The sequence below is a fragment of the Lissotriton helveticus genome, chromosome 10 (genome assembly GCF_964261635.1).
Source record: "Lissotriton helveticus chromosome 10, aLisHel1.1, whole genome shotgun sequence".
Classification (NCBI taxonomy): domain Eukaryota; kingdom Metazoa; phylum Chordata; class Amphibia; order Caudata; family Salamandridae; genus Lissotriton; species Lissotriton helveticus.
This window is the reverse complement of record NC_136071.1, coordinates 1,198,684,549-1,198,697,768: the sequence shown is the minus strand read 5'-3', so window position 1 is coordinate 1,198,697,768 and position 13,220 is coordinate 1,198,684,549.

The window sequence follows — 13,220 nt, the reverse complement described above, 5'->3', positions numbered from 1 at the left end:
AGGAGGTTGTTTTACCTGTTTAGCTTTACGTTAGGAAGATTGTACTTCCCTGTGTGATTTCCGCCCCTAGTGTCAGGTTTTACTTAGGTGGTGAGGGTCTAATGTAGTTAGACTGCTGGGATACTGTGTCTGATGGATTTCATGGCACAGACTGTTGCAAGTGCAGTAAATATCAGTGTTTACTGACTGTACGTTCTCTAACCTATTTTTACTTGTATGTTTTAGTTCACCTTTACCAAGTTCCCTTTTTGATGATGCTGACAGTGGTCCATGTAGCCCTGTCAGGTGTACATAATCCCTTGTAAATAATGCCCATGCACGTTGGCACAATGTACATCCTGTGATTATTATTCTAATGTGTTTTGATAATGCAAAGGCAATTTTTATATATAACCTTGTGTGGAGTTCCTTTTGTGGGGGGGGCCTGGGATGTTGTTGATGGTGGGTGCGTGCGCAAATGCTTTACACATGGCCTCCGGGATAAGCCTTACTGCTTGTGCCAAGCTACCAAGGGGGTGAGCAGGGGTTATCTTTGGTGTGTAACTCCCTTGCTCTGACTAGAGTGGTGGTTTCTGCTTGGCTTTGGCGCAAGCCTCAGCCAACCAGAAATCCCATTTCTAACACTATTCGAGCGGCAGCTTTCTCAACATGGACAGGTAGTTTCTCATCGCGAGCGGTTGCGAGCATACGTGACCACTCGCAATGAGAAACCTGACCTCCCTGCGTTGAGAATCTCGCCGGGAGGACTATATTCCACGCTCGCGATCGGCATCTTGATGTTGCTGATCGCGAAAGAGGAAAAAGTCTCGCCGGGATGTCATTTTGCTCGCTCCGGTCGCCAACTTGGCGTTGAGGACTGCGAGCAAGCAAAAAATGACCGCTACACTACGCATGTTTGCACTGTGCTACATGTAATTCGCGAAGTAGCGTAAACTTCGCAAACTACCCGAGCATAGCGTAGTACTTTGCCCAGGGTTACCCAGCACTCAGAGCCAAGCAGTGCCATGCCAAGGCCCACCGGCTCACACCTCTGGCTATGCAGCACCCCTTGTGCCACCCCCACTCGGACACACAGCAGCCCCTGTGGCACACCTGCTTCTACACACATCACCCCGTGTGCCATCCCCACTTCGACTCACAGCACCCAAAGTTCCATCCCCTCTCTGACACACAGCACCCCATGTGCCATCCCTGCGTCTACACACAGCACCACTTGTGACATCCCACGTCGACACGCATTCCCCTGTGTGATCCTCGATTTCACACACAGAACCACACGTACCAGCTCCACTGCCGCACACAGCCCCCCGTCTGCCATGCTCGCAGCTGCACAGGGCTGACAGGGAGGGACCCGGGAGCGATGAAGCGAGTGAAATAATTGACGGGACTTGAAGAAGAAGAACGAGCCTGGTGGGCAGGACGGACACGGGGCCTGTCTGTCTGTCTGTGAGCCGCCCTGCCCCGAGCCCTCCCCCGGGCAGCTCCCCGGCCTCCCTCCCGGGCGGACTCACACTCTGCCAAAACTAATGCGAAAATCGATGTGTTATCGTCGCCCCAGAGTCCCGGAGTGACAGCGGCTCATGAAAAGGTAACGAGGCGATAATCACTCCCAGGGGTGCCCCCCTCCACCCCCATCCCCCCCACCCCCCAAGGCCTGGGATCAGCTACCCTTTGGAGTAAGCACCGCAAACAGAGCGGCAGTGCATCTACGTTGCTGCCTGGGCAGGAGGCAACTGGCTCGGTTCAGGCACCGACTGCTGCCAAGAGGAGGACTACAGGGGCCACGGTGGACCCACCCTATTCGGTCAAAGGGGAACAGTCTGCAGGGGCTTCCCTGGTTCCCCGGGAGAGGGCATGGTCTGCACTTAGGACCCCTGCGTAGCTGTAGAAACGGGTCTGAGGGACTCCCCTGGTTAGAGCGGTGGAGCTGATCTGAAGATGACACCTCCACTCTCAGAAGGGTCTGTTTTGTGGGTGACCCCCCTGCTTAGGTGTGCGATGGGACGGTCCATGGCTGACACCTTTGTCTAACTCTAGGAGGCGCTGGTGTGTAGGTAACACTATTGGTTACAGGTGGGGAAGGGTGGATGGGGTCTGGTCTATAAGTGATACCAACAGTTATGTGCGGGAGGGCCTCGCCTATAGGTGACGCCTATGGAGTCCTCTAGGAGAGGCTCTACTCTGAGTGACACCCATAGGTGTCTGTGGGAGGGGCAGGCCTATAGGTGACGCCTATGGAGTCCTCTAGGAGAGGCTCAGCTCTGAGTGACACCCATAGGTGTCTGTGGGAGGGGCAGGCCTATAGGTGACGCCTATGGAGTCCTCTAGGAGAGGCTCTGCTCTGAGTGACACCCATAGGTGTCTGTGGGAGGGGCAGACCTATAGGTGACACCTTTGGAGTCCTCTAGGAGAGGCTCTTCTTTGAGTGACACCCATAGGTGTCTGTGGGAGGGGCAGACCTATAGGTGACACCTATGGAGTCCTCTAGGAGAGGCTCTGCTATGAGTGACACCCATAGGTATCTGTGGGAGGGGCAGGCCTATAGGTGACACCTATGGAGTCCTCTAGGAGAGAGTCTGCTCTGAGTGACACCCATAGGTATCTGTGGGAGGGGCAGGCCTGTAGGTGACGCCTATGGAGTCCTCTAGGAGAGAGTCTGCCCTGAGCGACACCCATAGGTATCTGTGGGAGGGGCAGGCCTATAGGTGACACCTATGGAGTCCTCTAGGAGAGACTCTACTCTGAGTGACACCCATAGGTATCTGTGGGAGAGGCAGGCCTATAGGTGACACCTATGGAGTCCTCTAGGAGAGGCTCTGCTCTGAGTGACACCCATAGGTATCTGTGGGAGAGGCAGGCCTATAGGTGACACCTATGGAGTCCTCTAGGAGAGGTTCTGCCCTGAGTGACATCCATAGATATCTGTGGGAGGGGCAGGCCTATAGGTGACACCTTTGGAGTCCTCTAGGAGAAACTCTGCTCTGAGTGACACCCATAGGTATCTGTGGGAGAGGCAGGCCTATAGGTGACACCTATGGAGTCCTCTCGGAGAGGCTCTGCTCTGAGTGACACCCATAGGTATCTGTGGGAGAGGCAGGCCTATAGGTGACACCTATGGAGTCCTCTCGGAGAGGCTCTGCTCTGAGTGACACCCATAGGTATCTGTGGGAGGGACAAGCCTATAGGTGACACCTATGGAGTCCTCTAGGAGAGAGTCTGCTCTGAGCGACACCCATGGGTATCTGTGGGAGGGGCAGGCCTATAGGTGACACCTTTGGAGTCCTCTAGGAGAGGCTCTTCTCTGAGTGACACCCATAGGTATCTGTGGGAGGGGCAGGCCTATAGGTGACACCTATGGAGTCCTCTAGGAGAGAGTCTGCTCTGAGCGACACCCATAGGTATCTGTGGGAGGGGCAGGCCTATAGGTGACACCTATGGAGTCCTCTAGGAGAGAGTCTGCTCTGAGTGACACCCATAGGTATCTGTGGGAGGGGCAGGCCTATAGGTGACACCTATGGAGTCCTCTAGGAGAGAGTCTGCTCTGAGCGACACCCATAGGTATCTGTGGGAGGGGCAGGCCTATAGGGGACACCTATGGAGTCCTCTAGGAGAGAGTCTGCTCTGAGCGACATCCATATATATCTGTGGGAGGGGCAGGCCTATAGGTGATGCCTATGGAGTCCTCTAGGAGAGGCTCTTCTTTGAGTGACACCCATAGGTATTTGTGGGAGGGGCTGGCCTATAGGTGACACCTATGGAGTCCTCTAGGAGAGGCTCTACTCTGCGTGACACCCATAGGTATCTGTGGGAGGGACAAGCCTATAGGTGACACCTATAGAGTCCTCTAGGAGAGAGTCTGCTCTGAGCGACACCCATGGGTATCTGTGGGAGGGGCAGGCCTATAGGTGACACCTTTGGAGTCCTCTAGGAGAGGCTCTTCTCTGAGTGACACCCATAGGTATCTTTGGGAGGGGCAGGCCTATAGGTGACACCTATGGAGTCCTCTAGGAGAGAGTCTGCTCTGAGCGACACCCATAGGTATCTGTGGGAGGGGCAGGTCTATAGGTGACACCTATGGAGTCCTCTAGGAGAGAGTCTGCTCTGAGTGACACCCATAGGTATCTGTGGGAGGGGCAGGCCTATAGGTGACACCTATGGAGTCCTCTAGGAGAGAGTCTGCTCTGAGCGACACCCATAGGTATCTATGGGAGGGGCAGGCCCATAGGTGACACCAATGGAGTCCTGTAGGAGAGAGTCTGCTCTTAGCGACACCCATAGATATCTGCGCGAGGGGCAGGCCTATAGGGGACACATATGGAGTCCTCTAGGAGAGAGTCTGCTCTGAGCGACACCCATAGGTATCTGTGGGAGGGGCAGGCCTATAGGTGACACACCTGTTTAGCGTGTTGGAGGGGCTGTTTCAGAGGGAAACACTGCTGGTTACCTGTATAGAGCGTGTGTCTACAGATGATAACCTTGGTTACCAGTAGGAGGAGTTGGTCTTCAGGTGACCTCCCTTCCGGCCTGCTTTGTGAGTGACACCCCTGATTGCTGGCGTGGCGTCTGGTCTGTAAGGGACACCCATGGGTGTCTGTGGTGGGCGGGTCTGGGTGACGCCCAGGTCTCCTCTCTGTGACGCGCATCATTATCCGTGGGAGGATCCGGTCTGTGGGTGACATTCCCATGTCATGCTTGAAAGTGCAAGTCAGAGACAGCACAGTAATCCTGATAGGAAGAGACAGCAGCAAAGGGTGAGCGGAAGAGAAGGGCAACTCACTTATTTTCCCATGTTCTACCTACTAGTGTATTTTTAGAGAGAGCTCCTCTGGTTAGCTGTAGGAGAAGCTGTTCTAAAGGATCCTCCTGGCTGGGTATCGGAGGACCTCTTCTAAACAAGGCTCCACCTGATTGGCTGCAGGAGGAGGCGGTCTAGGTATGATTGTCCCTTAGCAATAGGAGGAGCAGTTCAAGGGACTGTTCTAGAGATTACTCCCTTGGTGAAGTGTATGAGGAGCTGTTCTTATAATGGCACCATTTGATTAGCTGTAGGTGAAACTCCCAGGAAATGGCACCCTCCGTGCAGAGCTCGGTTGCAACCTCAGGAAACTTGTAGGAAGTGCTGTTTGGAGAGGTGACCCTCATTTACAGGGAGGAGGAGCAGCTCTATAGATTGATCCCCGGGAGTTGCTTTATAGATTGCTCCCCCAGTTAGCTGTTGAAGGAACTGTTCTGGAGAAACTGCTCTGGTTAGCTGGGAGAGGAGCTGTTCTACAGAGGAAAATGCCATGGAGTCAAATTCTCTGTAGATGAAATCTTAAAGTGCCTCAACCTAAATCGAGATGGTCATTTTATGATATCAGTTAATGGATGATGATCCACTCAAACATGTGTTCAAGTGTCAGATGTTGACACAGATGCGAAATACCCCATAGGCCTTGTTTGCAAGTTCGACTGGTGCTATTCACTCTCAGGAACCATGGGTTAATAATTCCCAAAGCCCACTACCCATTGAACTCAGTTTTCAGATTAAGGAAAGAGCCACCGGTCAAATGTCATGTACTGCAGGTAGGTACACTCATTAAATTTTGAAGTTATGTACTTTAATTTACTTATGTTACACTTGCTCCATCATTTCTCAATAAGTATGTTTGCGATCAGTAGTAAGGAATGAAGGCAGAAAAAGCAACAGGATGAACAAAGCTACACATACAACTGGGCCTATTATACCATATGGAACAGCAGAGAAGCAATGGTGGGAGACACAGGGACCATACAGAACACAACAGTGTACATAGCAGGAATGTGGTGGATGCAGAAAGAGAAGGTGCACAAGTAAAAGGAACATGTGTCCCAAGCTTTGTGGTGAGAGGATACACCTCTGGTAGGAAAACATGCCCTAGTAAAAGACACTCATCATGCGTTAAGTTGGACAGACCTATAAGAAGGGGGATACAACAGGTGCACAGAGGATCATGTGGCATGATAAGGTCACTCCGCATGGTAAGAGAGGTTGGTAAACTGTACCAACATTTTATAAGACGCACACCATCTAATCTGAGGGATACATCGTGTAATAAGAGGGATATGTCAGGTGGCTTGTAGGACACACCATGTAATAAGAGGAATACACCTGGTGGTTTGAGGGATGCGCCATGTAATAAGAGTTGGTAACTCAGATTCACAAAATTCACCATGTGATAATAGGGGTACAAAATGGATGCACCATGTAATAAGAGAGATCCGTCAGGCAGTGCTGGTGCCCAGGGCTTTCCCAGGCCGCCCTGTGCGCACAGACCCCAGCCCAGGGCAGTGCTGGTGCCCAGGGCTTTCCCAGGCCACCCTGTGCGCACAGACCCCAGCCCTCCCCCTATTCCTACCTGCTACTCCCTATTTTAGTCCACCCCTCCTCCAACTTACTCCCCCAGCTAACTTCCCTATGCTCCCCTCATTCCTTCTCTGCCCCCTCCTCCCCTCGCTTCTTACCCTGATTTCTCCACAATCCCATTGCATCTCTCTCCTTCCCCCCACTCCGCCAGCAATGCTGTGCTACCCCCTTTCCCCCCTTGGTAACCCTTTCCATTGCCCTCCATTGGGCCCAGCAGAACCATTTCCTTTCTTCAACTTCCCCTCCTCCCAACCCCCCTCACTTTGCCTTGATCCGCACCCATCTCCCCCTAAATATGTCCTTAATTCCTTTCCTTTGTGCAACGCCACCAAAGACAACTCTCCCTTCACCTCTGATACACCAACCCCCGCTCTCAACCTCCACCTTTCCCCACCTATGAACCCTATACCCCAACTCTCCTCCTGTCCCCCCACCTCTCCCTGCCTTCCACCACCAATTTCACTCCCCTCCTTTTGCCATCAAGACAACCAACTTTCCGTGCTCTGCCCTACTCTCTCTTGAAAATAAGCTAGGCTCTCTTATCACCTCCATCTCCCAGCTTGTAGCTTCCATTTCACTTTTAAGCTCCAAGATTTCCACTTTCCCATTCACCTTAACTCCTTTGGAAAACTCTCAACTTCCCACGAGATGCACCTCGCCTCCTCACCCCATCATAGCCAAGCGTATCCTGTCGTCTGCAAACATCGTTCACTCACACGAGCCCTTGAACGCCACCCTTCTTCAACTTGCATCTCCGAGTAACTCAACTATCTACACTATTCCGACCATCTCTTCTGTCAGAACCAAGCATCTACCTAAACCCTCCCATGCACCCCGTATAGATACAATATCCCTATCACCCTTCTTAGCCCAAGTGCCCCCGTCGCCAAAACAGTCTAGACAGAGCTGCGCTGTCTGCTCCACAACTACAGATCTGCAATAAAACACAAACTCAAAATCTCTGATACCATCACCCTTCACAATATTGACCTGTTCTTCCTAACAGAGACCTGGTTCAATGATACCTCTCACTCTTTGTTTGATCTCTTATTACCCACAGGCTATTCTATTTTTAGGAATGACAGACCTATCAAAGTTGGGGGAGGTGTTGCAGTCATCTTTAGAAACTCCCTTCAACTGAAGGCTTCTCCCATCAGCGCCTTCCGCACTTTTGAATGTCTATTTCTTGAGCTTCAACTACACCACCTCTCACCCCTCAGATTCCATGTCATTTACCGCCCACCTGGCAGCGGCCCTTCGTTTATGGAGGAACTCAGTGACTTCATCAAAGTGACAATCAGACCTTCGTGGGTGACTTCAATCTCGACTGGGGCTCTCTGCAAGACTCTTCCGCGAACTTGCTGGCGGATCACTGAAAGAATATCGACTACCAAAATATCGACTACCCAAAATATCGAGGAAAAAATATCTACAGCAAAAATATCGAGTTTGTATGTACAAACAGGTAAGTACAAAAATATCGAGTACAAAATATCGTTTACAAAAATATAGTTGTAAAAAATATCGTATTTACTAAAAACAGTGTTAAATTTAATTAATATTAATAATTAATTACTAAAATATACTTAAAATTACTTAAATTAACTTATAATAATTAAATAATTAATGAAAGTTAAATAAATATTTTTTTATTTCATATTTATTAAACATATATATATAGTAATAAAATATAATAAAATAATACCCAAAAACTGAAAACTGACCCTGAACCCTAAAAATACCCCTTTACCCAAAAACTGAAAACTGACCCTGAACCCTAAAAATACCCCTTTACCCAAAAACTGAAAACTGACCCTGAACCCTAAAAATACCCCTTTACCCAAAAACTGAAAACTGACCCTGAACCCTAAAACTACCCCTTTACCCATAAACTGAAAACTGACCCTGAACCCTAAAAATACCCCTTTACCCAAAAACTGAAAACTGACCCTGAACCCTAAAAATACCCCTTTACCCAAAAACCCAAAACAGACCCTGAACCCTAAAAATACCCCTTTACCCAAATACCCAAAACTGACCCTGAACCCTAAAAATACCCCTTTACCCAAAAACCCCAAACTGACCCTGAACCCTAAAAATAAAAACGATATTACTTCACTTACCTTAAAAACGATATTACTTCACTTATTATTATTATTATATATATATATTATTAATATTACCAATATTTTGGCTGTCGATATTCTGTCCAGTCGATATTTTCTCCAAACGATATTTTGGAGTCGATATTATGTCCAAACGATATTTTGGAGTCGATATTATGTCTGTGTACCCTTGCTGGCCACCTTCCTCTCTACAAACGATCTCATCGAACACTGCACAGAATCAACACACTCTAAGGCCTCCATCCTGGACCTTGTTATTTCTAAAGCAGGCATGCTTTCTATCACTACCCCTATTCACGTAGACTAGTCTGACCACCTCCTCATCCCATTCTCTCTTCACCTAGCACACTCTATAACTCTTAGCCAACCTAAGTGGGCTACCTCCTGGTTCTGTGACACTAAAAATATTTATCAAGAAACAGGGAGGAAGGCTGATCGTTTGATCAACGGACACCAATTACCACTCAGGGTGGTGGAAGGTCCAGTATCAGCTTGTGTCCGTATCTAGTACAAGGAATGTAAGAGGGGGAATGCTGTACTGTTCCTATGTAGAATCAAGGGAGGTTTAGCTGGCATGACCAAAGGTGTGCACGTGGCACCTTGGGGCATCCATTGTGTTGGATGTATTTGCCTCACACACCCCGAGGGATGTCATGCTTCATCATCGGCGTTTGCTCCTCGTCGGGGAGGCGGTGCAATCCCCGACGGGCTCACCTCAAGAGGGGCTCTTTGGCGGAGATCTTTTTATCCAACAGCCTTATGGTGAAGTGGGGGTGTGTGGGCAGGAAGATGTAAAGTGATAAGCTGAGAGTTAAAATGTAACTGGGGGTACCGGAATTTACTTTATTCTGGGGGTCCCCTAGCTACAATTAAAAAGTGGGACTAGCTTACTAGGTGTCAACACAATTAGGTTGAGTGACGCTGGTAAAGACTAGAGGTCATAAGTGGTCGACATGTTTCTCGCAGTGGGAAAAGTTACCCGCGATTCTTCAGGACCATATAACAAGTGAAATGGGTGTCAAAAAGAGGAAACATGCTTATGTCATGTATGTAATGTGTGTTACCTCTGTGGAGTATCCTAAGCCTAGACATAGGGAAAAGGAACAACACTGATTAATACATTTTGCAACAGTCATAAATGAATATCAAGTCAATGCCAGTAGGTGGGGAATGAGTGGCATGCAGGCGGTGTTGTGAACTATTGAGCACAACATTAGCATGCCTGAGGAAATTGAGTGAGCAGCGTGTGTGTGCCAGGTACACTCAAAGACTATGTGAAGGGTGAGAAACCGGTGTCTCAGGGTGATGTTTAAAAGCAGTGATTAAAAACAGCAAAAAATGAGGACAGTGGTTAAAACAGCAACAAATATAAGAGGGGTGTAATACCCTATCAGACTTCATGCATTCTGTAGGCACCCTTGCGAACATGTGGGTGCTGTAAAGCGTTGCTTATGGTGAGTAACAAACAGGGAATAGTACATCAACTCAGTAGCACACACTGGTATCTTTCTAGCGCTGTACACACAAAAATTACACTCCCTACTCACCATTAGGTTGGGGACTACTAGCCACATGAGGGTCGGCGGGAAAAGATATCAGGGAGGGCCTTTAGATGAGGCTAGAGGGAGATATTTAAGGTAAACAAAGGTAAATAGGGCGGTGGCGCCGTTTTACTGGAAGCGCTATAGCGTTAGTACTGCCTCGTTGAAAGAATGCAAACGTCCCGCTTATTGTTTAACTCACCTCATCCTGCCTGTATCCAGGTAAATTGACCTACCCGTCCCCGCCGAGCTCGAGTAGATGAAGGAGCTCGGCGGTCGGGATTATTTAAACAAATGCGATGATCGGCGTGTATTACGTGTCATCGCCCAGGGGGCAGGTCACATGGTAATCGCCGAAACAGTGGCGGCCATTTTGTAATGGTCATAACCCGGGTTTAGCGCTAATAGAGAGTAGAAATGTATTAGCTTATGTCGTTTGATGACAGTTCCAAAGCGCTGGTTATCCGTGTTTCTACGATGTAACCAGACACAATTGGTGTTTCTGAAAATAATGTGTGTGCGAGGAGGAGTCACTAGGTTGTGGACAATTTAAAGTAAAACCATGGCGGCCATGACACTAAAAATATTGACACCGTTTCCCTCGGTGAATCAGCTTTGCTGTCACTTCCAAGGCTGGACCCGAACCTAGATGTTGACGATCTCACCTCCCAATGCCTCTCAGTCCTTGCAGTCAAAATCAATAACGTCGCTCCTCTCCAAAGCAAAAAGAAAAGGCCCATTCCCTCAGCACCTTGGTTCAACAAATCCCTCTATGAAGAAAGGAAGCACCTAAGACTCCTGGAGAAACAATGGAGGCAAGCGACCTCCACCGATAATTTGGCCACGCTTCGTTCAGCAAGATCCAAGTACCACAAGCACCTCTTCCTTGGGAAAGCATCACATTTCAGAACCCTCCTTGACTCAGCCAAAAATACACCCAAAAACTATTTGATCTCATCAAGAATACTAACTGCTCTCCCCCAACCTCCAAGTTGGAGGATTCTACAAAGAAAGCTGCAGATTTCGCTGTATTCTTTGACGAAAAAGTGAAATCACTTGTGGATCAGGTCGCTCATCCTACCCCTCCAGAGGAACGCAAATCACTAGCCATTTGGCAGAACTTCAACCCCATCTCTGAAGATGTCCTCCTCAAGTGCATCCTCGAAACAAAGCCCTCCAATCATTCTCTTGACCCCATCCCTAGTGCCATTGCCATTGACTTCTATGCCCATTCTCTTCCCTATTGGGCCACTCTGGTCAACCTCTCCCTCTGTCAAGGCTCCCTTCCTGTTCCCTTCAAAACTGGGTAGGTCACCCCTCTGCTTAAAAAACTCACTGCTGATGCGAATGACCTCAACAACTTCCGCCCCATCACTAACCTGCCCTTTCATGCGAAGATCACCGTAAGATGTGTTGCGAAACAACTCGTCATGTCAAGGACAATGATCTTCTTAAAATTTTCAGACCAGCTTCATCCAAAACTGCAGCACTGAAACAGCCCTGCTGCAAGTGATAGATGACGTGCTGCGGATACTCGATTCGGGGGGGGTCTTGTCTTCTAATTCTCCTTGACCTTTCTGCAGCCTTTGACACTGTCAATCACAACACCCTCCTCAACACTCTTCAACAGGGAATGGGCATGGAGGGCACTGTGCTTAAATGGTTTGCTTCCTTCCTTTCTGATAGATCTCAAATGATCAAAATAGCGAACAGTCTTTCATCTCCTTTGGCGGTAGGTCAAGGTGTTCCTAAAGGCTCTATACTTGCACCCACATTGTTCAATCTCTATTTAGAACCACTGGGAAATCTCCTAAGTAAATCCGGGATCCACTATCATCTCTACGCAGACCACACTTAAATCTACCTCAAGGTTGTCTCCACTCACGATCTCTCCGTCCTAAGCTCGACTCTCGACTCCATTCAAAACTGGATGTCAACACATCAACTGATTCTGAATCCCTCCAAAACTGAATTCCTCCTCCTCTCCTCCTTACTTTCTCCTCTCCCGGTTCAATCAAGGATGGACCAGATGAATCTACTGAACAATAAACCCATCTTTGTCGACAGCGCAAAATCCTTTGGCGTCATACGGATCACTGAAAGAATATCGACGGACAGAATATCGACCATCAAAAATATCGTTGAGAAAATATCGACAGTCAAAATATCGAGTTTCTATCTACAAACAGGTAAGTACAAAAATATCGAGTTAAAAATATCGTTTACAAAAATATAGTTGTAAAAAAATATCGTGTTTACTAAAAACAGTGTTAAATTAAATTAATATTAATAATTAATTACTAAAATATACTTAAAATTACTTAAATTAACTTATAATAATTAAATAATTAATGAAAGTTAAATAAATATTTTTTTATTTCATATTTATTAAACATATATATATATAGTAATAAAATATAATAAAATAATACCCAAAAACTGAAAACTGACCCTGAACCCTAAAAATACCCCTTTACCCAAAAACTGAAAACTGACCCTGAACCCTAAAAATACCCCTTTACCCAAAAACTGAAAACTGACCCTGAACCCTAAAAATACCCCTTTACCCAAAACCTGAAAACTGACCCTGAACCCTAAAAATACCCCTTTGCCCAAAAACTGAAAACTGACCCTGAACCCTAAAAATACCCCTTTGCCCAAAAACCCAAAACTGACCCTGAACCCTAAAAATACCCCTTTACCCAAAAACCCAAAACTGACCCTGAACCCTAAAAATAAAAACGATATTACTTCACTTACCTTAAAAACGATATTTTGGCTGTCGATATTCTGTCCTGTCGATATTTTCTCCAAACGATATTTTGGAGTCGATATTATGTCCAAACGATATTTTGGAGTCGATATTATGTCTGTGTACCGCGTCATACTCGACACAAAACTCAATCTAATCTCCCACATTAATTCAATTGCAAAGTCTGCTCGATACCAACTGTGTCTTCTTTCGGGGATTCGTCGCTTCTTCCTGGAGCATGACTTTAAAACCCTGGTCCAATCGCTGGTCCTCTCCAGACTGGACTACTGCAATTCTCTTCTTACTGGCCTCCCCAAATCCCACCTGTACCCCCTTAAGTCTGTTTTCCATTCAGCAGCTCGTTTCATTTATGAAGCCAAAAGAAGCGACCACATCACACCCATGCTATCCACCCT